General features: G+C 45.0%; 1 pseudogene across 1 annotated transcript; it reads right to left on the bottom strand.

The window, feature by feature from the left end:
- Positions 1-368: 368 nt before the first annotated feature.
- On the bottom strand, positions 369-23,790 carry LOC311143434 (tRNA wybutosine-synthesizing protein 4-like; annotated as a pseudogene). Its single transcript has 11 exons — positions 23,771-23,790; positions 23,312-23,420; positions 22,975-23,109; positions 16,032-16,157; positions 15,687-15,873; positions 15,475-15,575; positions 15,238-15,325; positions 12,909-12,957; positions 1,381-1,450; positions 718-915; positions 369-536 (listed from the first exon to the last, which is right to left on the bottom strand). The product of its transcript is annotated as a tRNA wybutosine-synthesizing protein 4-like (transcript).

Here is a 23,790-nt window from a genome sequence, read left to right as displayed (position 1 = left end):
ATCATACATAATATGGACTTTGAATAACCCTAATACTTCTTGATTTTGAATAACGCCTATCCTATTACTACGAGCCCTTTGATCGTGACTTTACTGAGGTCTCTCTCCTGAAATAAAAAGTTGTCTGGTAAGCAGATCTGAAAATGTTGGCCTTTCTGTGTGTCTGTGTCAGTGAATGTGTGGAGACGGAAGGTAGCAGGTGCATTCTTTTGTCTAAAATGCATGACCCTGAACTGATACAGGCCAAAGGGACATCAACTTCTACATATGCGCTCCAGTGCCAGAAGTTGACCCAGCTTTCCATTACTAAGTCGATACTTTACAAAAATGTCCTCACAAAGAATACTTCTAGCGACCATGTCTCATAGTCATAGAACAGGTTTCAGGTCTACAGTGATGGGGTGAGGGTTGTGATGAGTCCCAACTGAGAAGCAGTTTCCTCCACCACCAATCAGAGCCATTGTTGTTGACCGATCAGAGTCACCCAGGAGCTCTGAGCAGAAGGAGTGCAGCATAAGAGGCCAGGGTACAGCAGACTAGAAGGGGAGGGCAGAGAGAGATGGCAGTTGGCACTCAGTTAATCTATTTTGTGTATTTATTTTATGTATTCAATGTACAGTGTGTGTGTACATTGAATCAATTTTGTTTGTGTTGTCTGTGACCTTGTGTGCACTACAGTGAAAACATGGATGTAATATAACAGGTCAAAGCCTACTCAGTGTCCAGGCTGAACTCCACACTGCCCCCTGTGGTCAGGTCTGTAACCGAAACCCCTGGCACGCCCGAGTCCTGAAGCCAAACCCCTCCCACCAACATCAGCCGATCACCAATCACATGGGCACATTGGGAATATTTGGAAAGAATGGAGGATGGTGCCCGTGTTAAAACAACCCTTTGATTTAGCAGCACAATATCCTGGGCACATTTAGAGGATGACTACAGTGTCTGAAACAACTTCTCTATCCATGAACTCACTCAATGTTAAACAATATGCAAAACACAAAGTAACATGATACTGTTCAATCAGGAATCAGCCACTAGACTGTGTTTTTCTGTATCTGAGTTGTTGAAGCTCCACATCTGGGCACTATAGTGGGTTGGAGCTGTAGTCTCTCCCAACAGAAGCCTGTGGTGGTGGGCCTCAGTAGGACTGTATCCCCCAGTGGAACACTTCCTCTACCCAACCCTGCATAGATCACCACCCCTCCTTCATATGGACAGGCTGAATGGGAGAAGCGAGGCTCAGGTGCGGCGCCCTCTATAGGTTTCTGCAAAAACACAGTCAAAGTTCTGTGATATTGTATTTATTTGGTGTATGTTCCCCACAGCTGGGCAATGCAGGAGGTAATAATATAATGAACAGCAGAGTAAAAAAAACACCTCAGTCCAACGCTGGCCATCAAGACACAGGAAGTGGGCATCACCCAGTGCAGCCCCAGAGTATCCTGTGCTGTAGAGGATAGGTTCATTAGAGTTACCAGCCTCAGAAATTGCAGCCCAAATAAATGCTTCACAGAGTTCAAGTAACAGACACATCTCAACATCAACTGTTCAGAGGGGACAGTGTGAATCAGGCCTTTATGGTCGAATTGCTGCAAAGAAACCACTACTAAAGGACACCAATAAGAAGAAGAGACCTGCTTGGGCCAAGAAACACGAGCAATGGACATTAGACTGGTGGAAATTTGTCCTTTGGTCTAGAGTTCAAATTGGAGATTTTTGGTTCCAACCGCCGTGTCTTTGTGAGACGCGGTGTGGGTGAACGGATGATCTCCGCATGTGTATTTCCCACCGTAAAGCATGGAGGAGGAGGTGTTATGGTGTGGGGGTGCTTTGCTGATGACACTGTCTGTGATTTATTTAGAATTCAAGGCACACTTAACCAGCATGGCTGCCACAGGATTCTACAGTGATATGCCATCCCATCTGGTTTGGGCTTAGTGGGACTATCATTTGTTTTTCAACAGGACAATGACACAACACACCTCCAGGCTGTGTAAGGGCTATTTGACCAAGAAGGAGAGTGTTGGAGTGCTGCATCAGATGACCTGGCCTCCACAATCCCCCGACCTCAACCCAATTGAGATGGTTTGGGATGAGTCGGACCGCAGAGTGAAGGAAAAGCAGCCAACAAGTGCTCAGCATATGTGGGAACTCCTTCAAGACTGTTGGAAAAGCATTCCAGGTGAAGCTGGTTGAGAGAATGCCAAGAGTGTGCAAAGCTGTCATCAAGGCAAAGGGCGGCTATTTGAAGAATCTCAAATATAAAATATATTTTGATTTGTTTAACACTTTTTTGTTTACTACATGATTCCATATGGGTTATTTCATAGTTTTGATGTCTTCACTATTATTCTACAATGTAAAAAATAGTAAAAATAAAGAAAAACCCTTGAATGACTAGGTCTGTCCAAACGTTTGACTTCTAGTGTATATTTCCACACAATGAGGGTAGAATAACACTGTGAATTTGTGAAAATGATGATACCAAGTGGGCACACACTGGTTGAATCAACGTTCTTTCCACGTCATTTCAATGAAATTACGTTGAACCAATGTGGAATAGACGTTGACGTCTGTGCCCAGTGGGTAATGCCCTTTTAGTGTAAGAGCTGTTTGAAAATAGTTTTGGCCTTCCTGGTGACATCAGTTAATAGACCAATAAGAAAGAGAGTTCCAGACCTCTGCCAATAACCGCTAGTTTTCAGTTTTCCCCTCCCCACTCAGACCACTCCCAGACAGTCCTAGCAGAATTCTTGCTTGAGAAATTGGTCTTTGCTAAAAAACGATTTTTGTTTATTTTTGTCAATTTTAACTGAAAACAATCACAGTAAGGTTACCCAGAAATTATTTGATATTGAGATAAAAATGGCTGCATTGGACCATTAAGATCAGTGTTTAAGAGTACTCACCCATGGTCAGTGTGCCTCCATCTTGGTTGAGGCGGGTTGCCACTACAGTTCATCTCCTTCAAGGAGAACCTCACTGAGGCCTGGTTGTCATGGGCAACGGGGTCAGGCAGGTCACATTGTCATAGGTCACTCTGAGGAGGGTTCTGATTGGGTTGAGTGGGGAGGAGCAGCCACTAAACACCACAGGTCCCCACCCAGGCACAGATGTTACTGTGTGATACAGTCGGATACCTGGGAGGAGAACAGAACCTGACCAGGAACAACTCCGATGGGTCCTGGCCTCTCGGGGCCCTAGGGATCCGGAGGGACGGGAGTGGTATGCCGATCACTGGGATGACGGCCCAACTTGGGACGGGGAGGGGCTTTAGCGGGGGAATTAGTGGAGAACAATTGGAGGGATACTTAGTAGCAATGCAAATATCATGGTACAGCTATATGGACACTCAATCACTATGGTATTTTTTATGGGTCAATTTACAAACAGATAAATAGTTTTGAAACTTGTATCTCATTATGGTACATGGTGAAATAAGTATAGCCAGTTATAATTGTAATGGCTTAGCAGATAATAACAAAAGAATAACAATATTTACATGGCTCAAAGAGAAGGAATATAATATCTATTGTTTACAGGAAACTCATTCAACAATTCTAGATGAAGTTGCGTGGATAAAGGAATGGGGGGGCGAAATATACTTCTCCCATGGGCAAAGAAACTCAAAAGGGGTGATGATATTAATTAACAGTAATTTCGATCCGAATGTGCAAATTGTCCAAAAAGATACGCAAGGTAGATGGATTATTTTAAATATGTTATTGGACCATAAACAGATATGTCTCATTAACCTTTACGGACCAAATAATGATGATCCACACTTCTTTGACAATATATATATAATAAATTATCAACCCTGAAAGCTATTCAAGACTCTATTATTATGGTGGGAGATTATAATACCGTTTTAAATAGCTCAATGGACCGTAAAGGAAATCACACTACAAACAATCACCCTCATGCTCTTAGGGAAATCATGAATGTCATGGATACATTAGAACTAGTAGATATATGGAGGCTTAAATATCCTGATCTAGTGAGATATACATGGCGGAGACTCAATCAAGCTAGTCGTCTTGACTTCTTTCTTATGTCATTCTCGTTGGCACCAAAAGTTTAAAAAGTGTTGATAGGGGACAGAATGCGGTCGGACCATCATATAATTGGCATATACATTACTCTTACTGAATTTCCACGTGGGCGAGGATATTGGAAATTTAATCAAAGCCTATTGGATGATAACTTGTTTTTAACTAGGACAGAGGAATTTATAACTGATTTTTTCTGACATAACATAGGTACAGCAAATCCCCTTATTGTATGGGACACCTTTAAATGTGCCTTTAGAGGCCATGCAATTCAGTACTCATCTCGAAAACAAAAGCAATTTAGGTCAGAGTCCATACTAACAAAGGAAATAGAAGATCTAACAGAACAGATAGATAGCAATAAAAACTGTAACATAGAGGCTCAGAATAAATTAGAGGAAGAACAAAAATAAATGGAGAAACGTATTCAAGAAAGATCAAGTGTAATATATTATAAAATAAAGCATATGGGGAAAAATGCACCAAATTATTTTTTAATCTTCAGCATAGGAATGCTACCAAAAAGAATTTACTGAAACTGGTTACAAATGACGGAGTCACCCATGATTCACCAAATTATATTTTGAAGGAGGAAACAAAATACTTTAAGTATATGTTTTTGTTTCAGTTGTCTCCATCTCCTCTAACTGAAGCTAATTGTAGAGATTTTTTTCTATTGATAATGTAAAATTAACAGCCGTACAGAAAGACCCATATGAAGGTGAAATTACAGAGGAGGAACTTCTGAATGCAATTAAAGACTTTAAGTCCAGGAAAACGCCAGGTTGGATGGCATACCAGTTGGATATACTCAGAGGACCGTTATTAGCATGTTTTAACCACTCCTATGTAAATGGTAGATTATCAGACACTCAAGAAGGTCTGATTTCATTATTACTGAAACAGGATACAAGTGGAAAATACAAAGATCCAGTCCATTAAAAAAATTGGAGGCCCCTTACACTTCAGTGTTGTGATGCAAAAATTCTTGCAAAATGTATAGCTCATAGAATTGAAAAGGTATTGTCGGACATTATTCATTCTAATCAGACAGGTTTTTTACATGGAAGATACATTGGAGATAATATAAGGCAAGTACTGGAAACAATAGAACACTATGAAAAATCTGAGAATCCAGGCCTGCTATTCATAGCAGACTTCGAAAAGGCGACTGAGGTTTATATATAAATGCCTGGAGCATTTCCATTTTGGAGAATCTCTTATAAAATGGGTTTGTCACGGTTTACTAAGCCAGAACCCAGAAGCAGACCAGGACAAGGTGAGTTGAAACGAAGGTGAGTATTTATTTAACAGATTCAAAAAATGATGTAGAATAATCCAGGGGACAGAGCGGACGGCGGAGCAGCCGCCGACAACCAGGCAGGGGTTGGGTGAAGGTTCCGGGAGATTGATGTTCATGGCTAACGATCCGGCAGGGAATGGATGTCAGGTCAGGGCTTAAGAAGGGTGAAGATCAGGACCAGGTGTGCAGACCGCTGATGAGATGCAGGTGCGGTTAATCGGGAGATCTCCCGCCTAGCAACGTCGCCCGGCAACCAGGCCGGGAGCGTTCACGAACCCTCAGGAAACTGGAGATTCCGAGCAGAAAAATGGCAACACAGGCAGGAACCGACTCAGGATGCAGGGTTCATGACAGTACCCCCCCTCCGACGAACGCCACCGGGCGGACTACCCGGAGCGCCAGGATGGAGGCGGTAGAAGTCACGAAGGAGGTTAGCATCAAGGATCTGTTGCCGAGGAATCCAACTCCTCTCTTCAGGACCATACCCCTCCCAGTCCACGAGATACTGGAAACCCCGGCCCCGCCGTCTGGAATCCATAATGCGGCGCACCGTGTAGGCAGGACCACCTCCGATCATCCGAGGGGGAGGAGGAGGAGGCGGAGGGGGTAACAGAGGACTGAGGAGAACAGGCTTGAGGCAGGAGACATGAAAGGTGGGATGGACTCTGAGCGTTCTAGGTAACTTGAGTCGGACCGCAACAGGATTGATCACCTTCTCCACCACAAACGGACCAATGAACTTCGGTGACAGTTTCTTAGACTCAGTCCGCAGAGGAAGATCCCGTGTGGCCAACCAGACCCTATCTCCGATGGTATAGGTGGGGGCGGGAATCCGGCGATGATTCGCCTGGAGCTGATACCGGTCAGAAACTCTAAGGAGGGCCTTTCTGGCCCGATGCCAGGTCCGGTGGCAACGACGAATGTGGGCCTGAACAGAGGGCACTGAGAGATCCTTCTCCTGAGAAGGAAACAAGGGAGGTTGGTAGCCATACAGGCACTGGAAGGGAGACATCCCAGTGGCAGATGTAGGGAGAGTATTGTGGGCATACTCAACCCAAGGCAACTGAGAGACCCAGGAGGTGGGGTTGGAGGAGACAAGGCAGCGTAGCGTGAATTCCATCTTCTGGTTGGCTCTCTCTGCCTGACCATTAGATTGGGGGTGAAAACCAGATGTGAGACTGACTGTAGCTCCAATGGCCAAACAGAAAGACTTCCAGACAGCAGAGGTAAACTGAGGGCCACGGTCGGAAACTATGTCACTGGGCAACCCGTGGACCCTGAAAACCTCCCTAACCAGGATCTCGGACGTCTCAGAGGCCGAGGGAAGCTTGGAAATGGGCACAAAGTGGGCGAACTTGCTGAATCTGTCCACGATAGTCAGAATGACCGTGTTCCCCTCAGAAGAGGGCAACCCAGTGACAAAGTCCAGGGCCAGATGCGACCATGGTCGCCGGGGAATAGGGAGGGGGTGAAGTAGTCCAGAGCTGGGCCGGTTGGCACTCTTATTCTGCGCACACACTGGACAGGCAGCAACAAACCTCCGAGTATCTTCTCCCATGGCCGGCCACCAAAATCGTCTGCGAAGTAACGCCATCGTCCGGGCCACGCCAGGGTGACAAGCCATCTTGCTGGCGTGGGACCATTGGAGGACAGCAGAACGAACCGACTCAGGTACAAACAAACGACCGGGTGGACCGTTACCGGGACCGGGCTGCGTCCGAAGGGCCGCCATAACCTCCTCCTCAATCCTCCACATAACTGCTCCCACGACACAGTTCCGGGGAAGAATCGTCTCGGTCTTGGCCCCACTCTCCTCCGTCTTGGAGAACATCCGGGACAAGGCGTCCGCCTTGCCGTTCTTAGACCCAGGTCGGAACGTCAGGGAAAAATTAAAGCGTCCGAAAAACAAAGCCCACCTGGCCTGACGGGAGTTGAGACGTCTAGCCGATTGCACGTAAGCAAGATTCTTGTGGTCGGTCCAGACAATAAACGGTTGCTCCGCCCCCTCCAACCAGTGGCGCCACTCCTCCAAGGCAAGCTTCACCGCGAGAAGCTCCCGGTTACCCACATCGTAGTTCCTCTCCGCAGACGAAAGACGACGAGAGTAGTAGGCGCAGGGATGGAGTTTCCCGTCAGTGGAGCATCGCTGGGACAGGATGGCGCCAACCCCCACATCAGACGCATCCACTTCCACGACGAACTGACGGGCCGTGTCAGGTTGAGAGAGAATCGGTGCGTTGGTGAATCGCCTCTTCAAATCCAGGAACGCTCGGTCCGCCTCAGGGTTCCAACTGAAGGTCCTGGTACTGGAAGTCAGGGCAGTTAAAGGAGCGGCCACACGGCTGTAATCCCGGATGAATCTGCAATAGAAATTCGCAAACCCCAGAAACCTCTGGAGCTGCAATCTCGTACCGGGCTGGGCCCATTCCAGAACCGCCCTAACCTTCTCCTGGTCCATCCTAATCTCTCCCCTGGAGATGATGTACCCGAGGAAGGATGTAGTGTGGGCGTGAAATTCGCACTTCTCGGCCTTCACGAACAGGCGATTCTCCAACAATCGCTGCAGAACCTGCCTGACATGCTGGACGTGGCTGGAAGGTTCCTTCGAGAAGATAAGAATGTCATCCAGGTAAACAAACACAAAGAGACCGATCATATCTCTCAGGACGTCATTCACCATACTCTGGAACACTGCTGGAGCATTGGTCAGTCCAAACGGCATCACCTGATACTCGAAGTGACCCATCGGTGTATTGAAACCCGTCAGCCACTCGTCCCCCTCTCTGATCCGGACCAGGTGATACGCATTGCGTAGGTCTAGCTTGGTGAACACAGTAGCACCCTGTAAGGAGTCGAAGGCAGAGCTCATCAAGGGCAGGGGACACTTGTTCTTGACCGTGATATCATTCAACCCCCGATAATCAATACACGGTCGAAGAGAGCCATCCTTCTTACCCACAAAGAAGAATCCTGCCCCCAGGGGTGATGATGAGGGACGAATGAGACCAGCCGCTAGGGACTCCTTGATGTAGGTCTCCAAAGCCTCACGTTCAGGTTGGGAGATGCTGTATAACCGTCCCTTGGGATAGACAGCTCCAGGGAACAGGTTTATGGCACAGTCATATGGTCGGTGGGGAGGGAGTGACAGAGCCCTCTGCTTACTGAACACTTCCCCCAAATCGTGATATGTCTCGGGAACCAGGGACAAATCTGGGGGTCTAGCCTCAATCACCTGACTGGGAACAGAATGGGAACAGGCAGTCTTGAGGCAGTTAGCATGACACTCAAGGCTCCAACTAGTTACCTTGCCAGTCACCCAATCGAACGGGGGATTGTGTTCTTTCAGCCAGGGGTATCCAAGGACCAGAGGAACATGGGAAGAAGGCAGAATGAAGAATGAGATCACCTCAGAATGATTCCCTGACAACAGCATCTTAACCGGTTCAGTCCTCATCGTGATACGTGCCAGACTACTGCCGTTCAGAGTGGTAGCTTCAATGGCTTCCGGTAATCGCTCCTTGGAAAGCCCCAGCTGTTCCACCACTTCGGCATCAATAAAGCTTCCATCGGCACCTGAATCGACGAAAGCGTTAATCGCTAGACTCTGATTCCTGTTCATGAGGGTAGCCGGGAAACGGGGTCTGACAGAGGTATTGAGAGGTTGAAACTGGCTCGCTAAAAGTCCTCCCAACTTTAGCGAGCCGAGCAGTTTGACGACCGCCGGGAACAAGTGGACGGGCCCCATTGCTTCTCCCTCCTTCTCTCTCGAACTTGGTTATCCACCCGAATAGACAAGGCTACCAAGCTGTCCAGGTCACTAGGCTCCGGATAGGAGATCAACTCATCCTTGAGCTGCTCCGACAGCCCCTGGTAAAAGGCTGCTTGCAGAGACTCCTCATTCCACCCACTCTCCACAGCCAAAGTCCTGAACTCGATCACGAAGTCGGCAACGCTGCGAGTTCCTTGGCGAAGCGAAAACAGGCGCCTAGCTGCGTCCATACCTCGGACGGGATGGTCAAATAGCTTCCTCATCTCGGCCGTGAACTCCTGGTATGAGGCCATGCAGGTGTCCTGTTGTTCCCAAACGGCTGAAGCCCACTCCAGAGCTCGACCACGCAGCAACTCAATGACAAAGGCTATCCTAGCCTTGTCTGTGGCATAAGAGTGGGGCTGTAGATCGAACACTAATCCACACTGCATAAGGAAAGAACGGCATCTTCCCAACTCCCCCTCATATTTATCAGGCGTCGGAACCTTGGGCTCACGGAAGGGCACAGCTCCAGAAGCGGCAGGCGAGATGGGTGAAACCGGTCGTGGATTCTCCACCGGCAAACTGAGCTGAGCCTGGATCTTCGTCAGACTGGTAGAAAAGTTCCGAACGGACAAAGCTATCTCCTGTAGCGCCGTGCTATGTTGTCCCAACATCTTCTCCTGATGGGTAATGGCATGGCGAACAGAGTCCAGGTCCGCTGGGTTCATTTCGGGCCGGATCGTTCTGTCACGGTTTACTAAGCCAGAACCCAGAAGCAGACCAGGACAAGGTGAGTTGAAACGAAGGTGAGTATTTATTTAACAGATTCAAAAAATGATGTAGAATAATCCAGGGGACAGAGCGGACGGCGGAGATGAGTTGGTGGAGGTGCAGTGGTAGATCCAAGAATGGCTCGGCAGCCGCCGACAACCAGGCAGGGGTTGGGTGAAGGTTCTGGGAGATTGATGTTCATGGCTAACGATCCGGCAGGGAATGGATGTCAGGTCAGGGCTTAAGAAGGGTGAAGATCAGGACCAGGTGTGCAGACCGCTGATGAGATGCATGTGCGGTTAATCGGGAGATCTCCCGCCTAGCAACGTCGCCCGGCAACCAGGCCGGGAGCGTTCACGAACCCTCAGGAAACTGGAGATTCCGAGCAGAAAAATGGCAACACAGGCAGGAACCGACTCAGGATGCAGGGTTCATGACAGGGTTAATATCATGTATAGTAACCCTAGGTGTAAAATAGTAAATAATGGCTATTTCTCAGAAAGTTTTAAACTGTCAAGAGGAGTGAAACAAGGTTGTCCACTATCGGCATATCTATTCATTATGGCCATCGAGATGTTAGCTATTAAAATCAGATCCAACAATAATATCAAAGGATTAGAAATCCAGGGCTTAAAAACAAAGGTGTCTTTGTACACTGATGATTCATGTTTTCTTTTAAATCCACAACTTGAATCCCTCCACAGCCTCATAGAGGATCTAGATATATTTTCTAACCTCTCTGGATTACAACCAAATTATGATAAATGTACTATATTACGTATTGGATCACTAAAAAGTTTACCAATAAAAAAGTTTACCAATAAAATGTGGATATACTCGGAATACATATCCCAAATGAAATAAATGATCTCAAATTTTAATAGAAAGTTAGCAAAAATAGATAAGATTTTGCTACCATGGAAAGGTAAATACCTGTCAATTTGTGAAAAAATCACCTTGATTAACTCTTTAGTATTATCCCAGTTTACCTATTTGCTTATGGTCTTGCCTACGCCTAGCGAACAGTTTTTTTAATTATATGAGAAAAAAATATTCAATTTTATTTGGAACGGCAAGCCAGTCAAAATTAAACGGGCCTATTTATATAATGAATATGAATTAGGAGGACATAAATTATTAAATATTAAAGCATTAGACCTATCACTAAAAGCTTCAGTCATACAAAAGTTATACTTAAATCCACACTGGTTCTCTAGCAAATTAGTAAGATTGGCTCACCCAATGTTCAAGAATGGCCTTTTTCCCTTTATTCAGATTACAACCTCACACTTTCAGTTATTTGAAAAAGAAATCATCTCCCAAATATCACTATTTCTAAAACAAGCCATAGAAAGTTGGTTGCAATTTCAATTGAATCCTCCAGAAACAACAGAACAAATAATGCAACAAATATTGTGGTTAAACTCAAATTGATAAAAAACCTCTTTTTTTGAACAAAATATTTAAAAAAGGTATAATCTTCGTAAATGATATCATCGGTAGGACTGGTGGAGTTATGTCGCACATGCAGCTAACAAAACATATGGAAATGTCTGCTCTACACAAAATTACAACCAAATAATTGCAGCATTACCGCAAAAATGGAAGAGGAAAGTGGAAGGGGGATAATGTAAGGAACTTGTCTGTCGGCCTTGCATTAAAGAACATAATTGGTTAAAGAAAACTGTGATAAATAACAAAGTATACCAGTTTCATTTAAGGACCAAAGGATTGACAGCCGTCCCATATAGATTGCAAAATATTTGGGAAGAGATTTTTGACGTACCGAGCCCATGGCATAGTGTTTATGAACTGATATGCAATGTTATTTATATGGGGGATACAATCTTCCCAGCTCTGCAGATTTTGTTGCGAAGAGACAGAATCATTAGATCATTTGTTTTGGTACTGTCCATTTGTAGCTTGTTTTTGGACACAGGTCCAGGAATGGCTAAAGGATTGCAATATTTACCTGGAGCTAACCCTGCAGATAGCATTACTGGGTGATCTGAAAAGTCATAGTCAATCGATCAATAATATAATAATACTTTTAGCAAAAAAATATATTTTCAATTTACAATCTGTAAAAACAATGAGAATAGAAAGGTTCAGAACTTTTGTAAAACATCACAGTACAGTTGAAAAATATATGGCAAATAGAAATCCAATATGGATGGTGTTAAGAGATAGATGGGTGGTGTTGAATTGAGTTGAAGGATGGGACTAATAACAACTAACAACAACTAATAACAACAAGATAACTAATAATGTAAGCATACTGTGTCCATAATAAGTATATACGTTATAGGTTGAGAGCTTTTGTGAAAGAGCACAGTTAGAAAGATATGGCATATAGAAGCAAACCGGATGGCCATCATGAAAATGATCGGAGAGGTTGAGGTTAGAGGAAGTTCAGGAGTAAAAACAAACAAAATAGAATTATTGTAAAATTGATTGTGTCCATAAAATTTATATAGTATGTATAAGCTTTTTAAAAAGGAAATGTATATGTATGTGTATATATGTATGTATGTGTATGTATGTGTATATATATATATTGTATATATATTTGCGAGAAAAGAAAAACATATGGGGGATTGGAAGTGATGCAGACAATTACATTGATGGAAGTTACAATCTATCTGCAATATTAAAGCTGATCTACCCCCATAATTTTTTCTTTATTTTTTAATTACATTAAAATAAAATAAAAATTCCGGCCTCTATAGCCTATACCTAGAGCCCAGAATTTTTCATGGTCAGAATTTTTTTTTAGTTTTTTTGCTGTAAAACTCAGTGCCCTAATAGTACCATTGACCAAATCCATTGAGCCCTCTTACGCCAGTCAGTGGATGACTTCACCCAGGCACATCTCCAGCCACCCTTGACTCTGATGAGGACACTGGCTGTAGTAGCCTCTCTACCCCCAAGCCTGAATGCCCACTGAGCAGCACCAGCCCAGGACCCAGGGGCATAGAGTCCACCCCCCAAACCCTCCACACACAGCTCAACCACCCAGGGGTCTCACAGCCAGGGGAGGCGGCTCAGCACCAGCTTCAGGTGAGGGATGGGAGACACTATGGGGGGTAGACACAGGAGAGGACACGTCAGACATCCAGTATTCTCTGTGATGATACTGGCATTAGTGTTCAATAAATGAAAAGACAGAATGGAAGAATAAATGGTTACCGTTTACTTTAAGTGGCACTAAAATCTATGTATTACATAGATACTTTATTAATCCCTGAGGGGGAAATGAATGTCAAACAATGGCGACCCATCATTCAGGGCACGTGGGGCAGAGCCCCACCTGTTTTGAGCCCCACATTTTTTGCAAAAATAAAAGTTTTTTTTTGGGGGGGGGGCATTAATACGTGTCACATATCAGTTTGCAAACAATGTAAAAAATATATATATATAATTGAGTTAATAAAGCCGCATACAAACATGGTCTCTTTTTTGTTTTCTTGAGTAAGGCAGCTCCAAAATGTAGGTGTTTCAGCCTAGCTCAGTGCTTTCTGTGGTGGGGCAAGCCAGCAGAAAATACGGAGCGTTGCGCCGTGATTGGCTCAGTGTTCTGTCACCGCCAAGTCTAAGGGTAGAGCTAGAAAATTCAAGCCCCTTGGGTGCTGCTATAGAGTTACATTAGAAGTGCCCATCCAAGAAGGCTCAAGGTCATTGGCCACAGATAAAAAGATGTCAAATCACGTTATATCTACAGTAGCTTTGACTGGACTGATCATGTCAACATCATACTTTCAAAATCTTAGCTAGCAGTCATCATCATGAATCAAGTCGACAATCTACTGGCAAATCCTTTTTAATCCTTGTCATTTGAAGAGAAATAATGAAGAGAAATTATAGATAAAACGTATCGCTGCTCATCGGCCATTGGACATAAACATTACACAACAAGTTGGAAATCGCAAATTCAACAATTAGTGGTTTGGAAGGAATCAGTGGCTAACTGCAAGCATGGCAAAGCAATCATTAGCCTGCTATTCAGTGGTGGCTGTGTGGTCCCAAGTCTAAGATTAAGGGTCTCTTTTCCTAGTTTAAAATTATAAACTTTCAACATTGGCTGTACTGTCACTGAAGCATGATTTATGCCGCGCTCAAAACAACTGTTAACTCGGAACTGCAAAATCGGACTTTAGTGAGTTCAAGACAACTGGGAACTCGGGAAAAACGAGCTACGACTGAGAAAATACGTTTTGAACTTTTATCCAATTGTAAGTCCGGAACTCGGGCCTCTTTCTAGAGCTACGACCTGAAAATCACTGACGTCATCATGATTCAACTTTTTTCTTCTTTCGAGTTCCCAGTAGTCTTGAAAGCACCATAAATCCAGAGAATGCCAGACTTTGATGACAAAGTTTGATGACAAAATTTGCTTCGAAGGACCGTCGCGTACCTTCCTGTTCAAGTGAGCACAGCACAACAAGGTGAGTCCAAAAATGTATTGTATGCTGCTGCATAAATGATGTAATATGCCAGGAAGATTTGTATACCGTAGCTAAGAAAGTAATACTAAGTGTATGTTGTGTAGTAAGCTGTTAGTAGCCCATGTGCCTCACCCTAATAATTTGGTATATTTTCACCTCTAAATTTCACCTACTGTTCTGACTGGGTGGTGCACATGTAGCCTATAACCTGTTTTGAGAAATGTAATCATTGAATATTGTAAGAGCTTTCATTGTCTGCTTATATGCCCCCTTTTTTATCCTACGGTTCTGACTTGGTATACAGGGAGAACACTGTAAGAACGGCCCATGTTCTGAATTCTGTCGCTGTACATTTCAAAAGTGCTGAACAAATAGTTATATTGACTACATCCGTTCTAGCTCGCTCATTTATGTCTTAATCGAAATTACGGATTGCCTCTTATCTGCTTGTCGTCCCCTTATGCCATAGTTTGTACATCTCAATTGTCAGTAGAAACCACATTTGTTTAAGCAAGTCAGCCATATCAGCAATGTTTTTTTTAAAGGCAGTAAATGAGACTGAATGAACTGTGTCGCTGCCAGACAAGGCTCCGCTGATAGCCAGGTGTAGCAGCGGTAAGGTGTTGGGTCTGCTGTTGGGACTCTGCTGTTGGGACAGCTTTATTTAGGCCCTAACAGTTTGTGGGCACCATTTGTCACCGTTATAGTGCAATTAATATATTGTTTAGTGTTGTGTTGTGTTGTGTAGTGGCTTTGCTGGCATGCATCCCACTTTTCTTTTTTTTGCCACAACAAGATTTACATGCTAAAATCGCCACTGATGTCAAACAGCAGCAGACAAAAGACTAGCCACACTGTATGAGACAAAAACATGATAGGTACATTGTAACTACAGTGTGGGTACCAACATACGTGTTGGGTGGCTGAGCAGAGCGAGGCTGGTTAGAGAGCCTCTAGAGGCAGAGAGGATGAAGTAGTGAGAACACTTCTGGTGCCACTCCTGAAATACATAGAAACAGGGACATTGGAAAGATGGTCAAAATACTTTTTTTGTGTGACAGTGTAGTGTATATCTTTGATGGGGAGGTTGATGGCTAGCGAGTTGAAACAAAAGTAGACTGCAGGACTACTTAGATTAGAGTAACTCAACTCAAACGCATCGAATGGTTCCAGGCTCTGCGTGTCTCCTTCTCTGTTATCAGACCCAGGTAGAACTCATTCATATCCAGACACACACACTGTTCCCAGCCCTGTAGACAACACACAGCCCACACACTTAATAACACTTCTAATACAGAGGTACGCTATTTTTATATGGCTGCTTTAGGAAGCAGCAGTAACCTTCAGTCAACCATACTTGCCCTGTCCAGGAACCTGTATGTCTGTGCAGTTGTGTCTGGGTAGTGTCTGAGCATGTGCAAGGTGGAGCTGAGCTTCAGGAAGTGGTCCTGCTGACTTGACTAAAGGGGTTGTGGGGGTGGATCTGTTCCTACATCAAACGATGACTGGGGGAGGAGCCTCGCAGCCCAGCCAATAACAGCATCCGACCTGGGTCAAGAGAATAAGTACAATTACACTTAATTCTAACATGGATACCATGTATCCACCACCCTTACACACATGAACAAACAAACAAACAAAAGCATGCCTAGGCACTCACACACACACACACACACACACACACACACACTCCACTCCATTCACACCATTGTGTCTCCATGTAGGTGAGCACCACTTCAGACAGTAGCAGGGTAGAGACACTCCAGATCAGCCCCACTTAAAGACTCTTCCACCTGGGGCTCCTCTCTCACACCCACCCCGAGCAGATGGTACTGACCACCATGGACACACACACAGCTGTTAGATGTATCAGAGGCCAGCACTAGGCATAGTGTTCACACTCTGCATTTGTGTCTGTGCGTGCATGCATGCGTGCATGTGTTTATTTGTGTGTAGTGTAATATATACTGTAAGTGTGGGTCAGGATGAAAGGGTATCCAGCCCCTATTCAGCTGAGTGTTGTTATTGATAAGAGCAGCCTTGCGCCAGGCGACGTCTGGGAAATTCAACTCAAACACCACATTTACATTTACATTTACGTCATTTAGCAGACGCTCTTATCCAGAGCGACTTACAAATAGGTGCATTCACCTTATAGCCAGTGGGATAACCACTTTACAATTTATTTATTTATTTATGTATTTTTTTTTGGGGGGGGGGGGGGGGGGGGTAGAAGGATTACTTTATCCTATCCCAGGTATTTCTTAAAGAGGTGGGGTTTCAAATGTCTCCGGAAGGTGGTGAGTGACTCCGCTGTCCTGGCGTCGTGAGGGAGCTTGTTCCACCATTGGGGTGCCAGAGCAGCGAACAGTTTTGACTGGGCTGAGCGGGAACAATGCTTCCGCAGAGGTAGGGAAGCCAGCAGGCCAGAGGTGGATGAACGCAGTGCCCTCGTTTGGGTGTAGGGACTGATCAGAGCCTGAAGGTACGGAGGTGCCGTTCCCCTCACAGCTCCGTAGGCAAGCACCATGGTCTTGTAGCAGATGCGAGCTTCAACTGGAAGCCAGTGGAGTGTGCGGAGGAGCGGGGTGACGTGAGAGAACTTGGGAAGGTTGAACACCAGACGGGCTGCGGCATTCTGGATGAGTTGTAGGGGTTTAATGGCACAGGCAGGGAGCCCAGCCAACAGCGAGTTGCAGTAATCCAGACGGGAGATGACAAGTGCCTGGATTAGGACCTGTGCCGCTTCCTGTGTAAGGCAGGGTCGTACTCTCCGAATGTTGTAGAGCATGAACCTACAGGATCGGGTCACCGCCTTGATGTTAGCGGAGAACGACAGGGTGTTGTCCAGGGTCACGCCAAGGCTCTTCGCACTCTGGGAGGAGGACACAACGGAGTTGTCAACCGTGATGGCGAGATCATGGAACGGGCAGTCCTTCCCCGGGAGGAAGAGCAGCTCCGTCTTGCCGAGGTTCAGCTTGAGGTGGTGATCCGTCATCCATACTGATATGTCTGCCAGACATGCAGAGATGCGATTCGCCACCTGGTTATCAGAAGGGGGAAAGGAGAAGATTAGTTGTGTGTCGTCAGCGTAGCAATGATAGGAGAGGCCATGTGAGGATATGACAGAGCCAAGTGACTTGGTGTATAGCGAGAATAGGAGAGGGCCTAGAACTGAGCCCTGGGGGACACCAGTGGTGAGAGCACGTGGTGCGGAGACAGCTTCTCGCCACGCCACTTGGTAGGAGCGACCGGTCAGGTAGGACGCAATCCAAGAGTGAGCCGCGCCAGAGATGCCCAGCTCGGAGAGGGTGGAGAGGAGGATCTGCAGGGAGGAGAATGTGGCAAAGAGCTTCCTAGGGTTAGAGGCGGATGCTTGGAATTTAGAGTGGTAGAAAGTGGCCTTAGCAGCAGAAACAGATGAAGAAAATGTAGAGAGGAGGGAGTGAAAAGATGCCAGGTCTGCAGGGAGTCTAGTTTTCTTCCATTTCCGCTCAGCTGCCCGGAGCTCTGTTCTGTGAGCTCGCAATGAGTCATCAAGCCACGGAGCTGGAGGGGAGGACCGAGCCGGCCGGGAGGATAGGGGACATAGAGAGTCAACGGATGCAGAAAGGGAGGAGAGGAGGGTTGAGGAGGCAGAATCAGGAGATTGGAGGGAGAAGGATTGAGCAGAGGGAAGAGATGATAGGATGGAAGAGGAGAGAGTAGCGGGAGAGAGAGAGCGAAGGTTGCGACGGCGCATTACCATCTGTGTAGGGGCAGAGTGAGTAGTGTTGGAGGAGAGGGAGAGAGAAAAGGATACAAAGTAGTGGTCGGAGACTTGGAGGGGAGTTGCAGTGAGATTAGTAGAAGAACAGCATCTAGTAAAGATGAGGTCAAGCGTATTGCCTGCCTTGTGAGTAGGGGGGGACGGTGAGAGGGTGAGGTCAAAAGACCTGCAGGCAGCACCACCATCCCCGCCAGAGGCAGGTAAGCGTTTTTATACATGAATCTTGTTCTGGAGGCAGATCTGCCCCCTAGGCAGAAATGATGTGATTGGTTGCCTCAATGGTGAGGGTGGAGCTTACATTTCAAACGGACTACATGCTCTGAGAGGACAATTGACTTGTGCTTCTCCCTACCCTAACCCTAACCCTGACCTTAACCATAACCCATAACTAACCCTAATCTTTACCCTTACTTTAACCATTTTACATTTGAACTTCAATGGGGTGACTTCAGAGTTGGTCATCACTAGCTTCCACAGCCACAAAGTCATAATTAAAACATAGGCCTAATCAGTGGCGGCTCCTGAAAAAATTCTCAGGAGGGGCAATTTTTCTGATGATTTAGGTGACCTACACACATTTAAAAAAAGATATGTCCAGCAACAACATGAAGACAGGGGCAGCATATAAGTCAATACCAGAAGCATTTATTGACTGATCTCAAAAGTGTTGGCTTACCAGGGTTGGTGGAGCCCTCAGTTTCATCTTTGCCTCGCAAAGCTAACTCAAACACTCCGCAAAACTTCACACACTGGATTAGCCGGCTGAGGATGTGGCGGTTCTTGCTAATGTCGTAGTAAATATATTTGTTATAGTGAATATGGAATATGATATGTTGAGTAAAATGTTGTGCTAAGATCTATTTAGGTCAGGAGCTGGTTATAAGTTCTGTTCCTATCCAATAACAATGGACAAAAGGGTCCTATCTTGTCAGCCTTGTCAGCAGGTGGCCAAGGACAACACCCACGCCATAGGCCTCTCAGTTCTTCCAACTCACGAGTTCTTGCTCTGAGGACACACACACACACAAACACACACACACACACATCATCACTGTTAAACACACACACACACACAAAAATCCCCTCTCTTAGGCTGAACATTTGAAGACAGAGAACCCGACTCAGAGCCAATGCAACAGTGACAGTAGCCTGCAGGGGACCTCGCCCAACTCATCAGGACCAATCAGAAGATCAGAACTACTAGATTGAACCTACTTCATTTATTGCATAAAATGTCTGCACACAATGTTTCGGGGCTCTCTTCAGATAATAATAATAATAATAATAATAATAATAATATGCCATTTAGCAGACGCTTTTATCCAAAGCGACTTACAGTCATGCGTGCATACATTTTTGTGTATGGGTGGTCCCGGGGATCGAACCCACTACCTTGGCGTTACAAGCACCATGCTCTACCAGCTGAGCTACAGAAAGTGGATACTCATGGATGCGCATTGCAATTGTAAAATGTCAACACAATTGGAGACACCACGTCATTTTTGGAGACATGTTATTGACAGTAAACTATTGTAGATGCGACTGCTAACTAACTAAAACATTTTAGCTGGCTAGCTAATCATCTTAGCTAAATGTGGGGCAAACAATTCAGTTATTTACCGTTAATTTGAGGGATTGGGGTGAAAGAAATCGAGTTACATAGTGATACTTTACGATATACTGTATTGACAATATCGCAATATTTTAGCGCTAGTTGGCTGTACCTGCACCAAAACACCATTATTGTTCCTTCATAGCTTGTTCTCAATCTTTTCACATTGGGAGCCAATTTGTTTTCAGCACTTTTATTTCCATGACTGATCAAAACTCGTTCTCATGGCTTTCTGATCCCTCTGCAACAGACATATGGTGCGCAATAAAATCACAGTATCGAATCGCAATACGTATAGAATCATGAGACTCGCAATGCTGATGCATATATCTTATCGTGAGGTTCCTGGCAATTCCCAGCCCAAGTTCATTTGCCACAACAAATCTCTTCGCTAGCAAACGCGATGTCTTCTCCAAAACGGCAATGTGTCTCCAGCAATGTTTACTTTTTTGACGTTCTATGGCATCTCCACTTTCCAAGCATATATGACCACATGTAATATTTTGGTAAGTGATGCAAATAGTGAACTATGTAGGGCCAGGATGTAAAATATATGTAGCTGCAGCAATTTCTCTTATCTGATATGGTAAGTAATGGGGCTTAATTTATAGCTCCCTAAGAGTTTGACGAACGGGTCCGTGAACGCGATTCCAGATATATTTACCTCTGAATAAACTGCCTTTATTACACCATATCCACATCCAGTAAACTTGTGATTATCAACACTAACCTCATCGTTGTGGCGGCGGACAGCTAGCCTGTATCCCTCCTCATCCAGTTGAGTGAGTGGCAATGTCTTTTTTCGTTCGTACCAATTTTTGGAAAATCCTCGGGTGTAGGACTTTCCGCCTTTAGTAGAAACCTGTTGAATTATTAAATTTGGTCTGGGAGGTCCTAATTGTTTCGTTGCCAATTTATCTTCATTTGTTCGCCGACAAAAAGGAACTTCTTTCAAACAATCCACTCTTTTCTCAGTTACGTTCATGGTTACGTAACGTATGACGAAAGCGCGTAAGTGCAAGCCCACAGACACCCATTGAGATTGTATTGAAGGCTCTGAAATTTGAAAAAAATAGATTTTACATGGGAGTCTATGACAGAAGTTCTGGGCGATTTTCAATCTGACTGAAATCGCCCCAAAAGGGGGTGGAGCCATTTGAAGCACGACTTTAGCCTGATTCGACATTTAGTGGCAGTGTGGCACTGTGGCAGATCAGACGTATAGATTACAACACTGATAACTACTGTTGCCGTGATATAATTGATTAGAAAAAAAATCCCTTCCTTTTCCCGTTTGGCAGTGCGTCGCCCATATCGCCCTATTGAACAGGCCGTCCCTGGGCCTAATGATAAACAGATGCATTTGTCGTTGGTAATTAGATCGCATAGCAGCATGTTGCCTAATATATTTATTTTACTTTTATTATATAGGCCTAAATCATAATCATATTGCAGGGCATGTCTTTCCTTTTCAGACATGACTGGTTTATTCCCACTCCACGACAAATATTAGTCTACCATTTATGAATTGCTCATTCAATAGCCAACCATGTTCGAAAGTAAATAGACCAGTAGCCTATGACAGTATAGCCTATTTAATCTTAGAGCCTATACTAAGGCAGGAGATAGAAACGCAATCATGTATTGATAAACAAAATATTGAACAACAATTATTATTTTTTTGCATAGAAGTGTGGGCTGCAGGCAGCATTTACTTTTAAATTGTTCAATAAATTGGTACTCACTATAGGCGGCATGCATTTCATACAACAAGTGAGGGCGTTTCTTTGTTACCATAAAAGGTAAATGGAGGGCGTTTTCCAAGCCGGGTTGTAGCGCTAGTTCACGAGCGCACAAATATAATATGGCTCTGATATATCAAAGAAAACATGCCTATGTATTGCGTGCGACAGTTTGATAAATCCTAATATTTTGTGGCGCACACACATCCTAGAATCCCCACGTATGGCAGAATTTAGTAAGAAATGTACACACGGTTGATAAATGAGTGCACTGGAGATAGAGAAAGTTACCAAGACAGCATCTCTAAAGAGAGAGCGAGAGAGTGTTGTGTGTGAACATGATCTCAGCTATCCTCATCTTGAAACCTCACAATCTTAAAACATGATCTCTACCATTGATGTAAACTCTGCCATCCGTGGTGAATAAAGCAACTCTCCCTATACTTCAATGAATTTTTCCACTAAAGGTGGGTAAACCCTCTTACAAAATAAAAAAGGTGTGTAAACTGCGTTTACCCTCCACGACACCACTGATCTCCACTGTATATAAATACTGTATATATAAACACTAGTTATAAGCACTAATTATGACTAGTCAATTTTGAGATTTGTGGTGATGCAGGGAGCAGGAAAAATGCACTTACCTACCTGGCATGGTACATTATTAGCCCTCATGCACACAGACCTCTCCAGTGTCATCAGAAACAAACAACAAACACAATAATAAATAATGCATTTTATTTTAAGCGCTTTTCATGACACACTTGGTTTAACCCAGACCCCCCAAGCCAGAGGGTGTGCAAGCTTTGTAAGTTACATACTGTATCAACATTAACACACCTGATACAGCTTATCAATGTCTTGATGAGAGGTTGATATGTTGAATCAGGTGTGCTAGTGTAACAGTGTTCCTTCCGTCCCTCTCCTCGCCCCTACCTGGGCTTGAACCAGGGACCCTCTTTACACATCGACAACAGTCACCCTCGAAGCACCGTTACCCATCGCTCCACAAAAGCCGTGGCCCTTGCAGAGCAAGGGAAACAACTACTTCAAGGTCTCAGAGCGAGTGACGTCACCGATTGAAATGCTACTAGCGCGCACCGCTAACTAGCTAGCCATTTCACACCAGTTACACTAGTGCTGGGCTGGAACAAAAGCCTGCCCAATGCAATTCACCTCCCATTCACAGATAGATCCCTCAGTATGATGAGAATACACACCAACTCTGACATAAAACTACATATTATACGCTATGTAGTACATTGTGAATGAATCCCAGTGACATCACAGGATCAGAGGTAATGAACTGGTTTGGAATGCTGCTACAGACTGAACTCTGACCTACAGGGTCACGATCTCATCACCTATTGTGCGTTTTGAGAAATAATGAGAGAAGGGAATGAGAGTAGGAGAAGAGGAGAGGAGGAGTAGACTTTCCCGCATGGGTTGGTGTATCAAAGGGTCAGAGGGAATGTGTAGCTGATGGATTGTAGTTTGGTGTGTGTGTGTGTTTGTGTCTAGCTGACAGACTTTAGTTTGACCTCCATGTGCGGTTCGTTGGTGAATATGTGGTTGCAAAGCTCGTCCAATGGCGGCTCAGGGACAGAGATCGCAAACTGGGCCACATCCTTGATCACCTTCCTGATCTCTACATCTATATTCTGTAGGGAGGGAGGAAGGACGGAAGGAAGAAAAGAAAGAAGGGAAGGAAGAAAAAATATAACATTTATTGGAGTACTTGAACCACCTGTGTGTGTATGTGTTTGTGTGTGTGTGTGTGTGTGTGTGTGTGTGTGTGTGTGTGTGTGTTTGTGTGTGTGTGTGTGTGTGTGTGTGTGTGTGTGTTGGTGAAGGTATGTGTACCTTTATCTCCTCCACAGTAGCCATGTTGTTGGACAGCACTCGTTCCTTCAGCATAGTGATGGGGTCACTCTTACTGCGAACTTCCTGGATCTCCTCACTGGTACTGTAGCTACAGGAAGTTACATCATACACAGGAAGAGAGGGGTTAGACCTGATTAGCAGGGTTCAGCTCTAGCCCTTGAAGGTCAATGAGAGAGAGAGACACAGAGCCCTGGAAAGGAAGCGGTGCTAGAGTATTGGGATGCATCCCAAACCAACACAGCACTACACTGAGCAGTGTCTAGACAAGCTAAAATCGGGAGTGAGGGAGAGTGGCAACACAAAGCGGTGGGTAAGGTTCAAACAAAACAGAACAGCGAGAGAGAGAGAGGTGTGGGTGGGGAGTGAGGGGGAGGGGGAGGAGAGAGACCAGGGGTCAGGTGACGGTCACAGGGTCAGGGGTCAGAGATCACGTCTCACCTAACCCTGGGGTTGCTCAT

The sequence above is a fragment of the Coregonus lavaretus genome (genome assembly GCF_964263955.1).
Source record: "Coregonus lavaretus genome assembly, chromosome: 16".
NCBI classification, from domain to species: domain Eukaryota; kingdom Metazoa; phylum Chordata; class Actinopteri; order Salmoniformes; family Salmonidae; genus Coregonus; species Coregonus lavaretus.
This window is presented reverse-complemented; position numbering and strand designations above follow the sequence as displayed.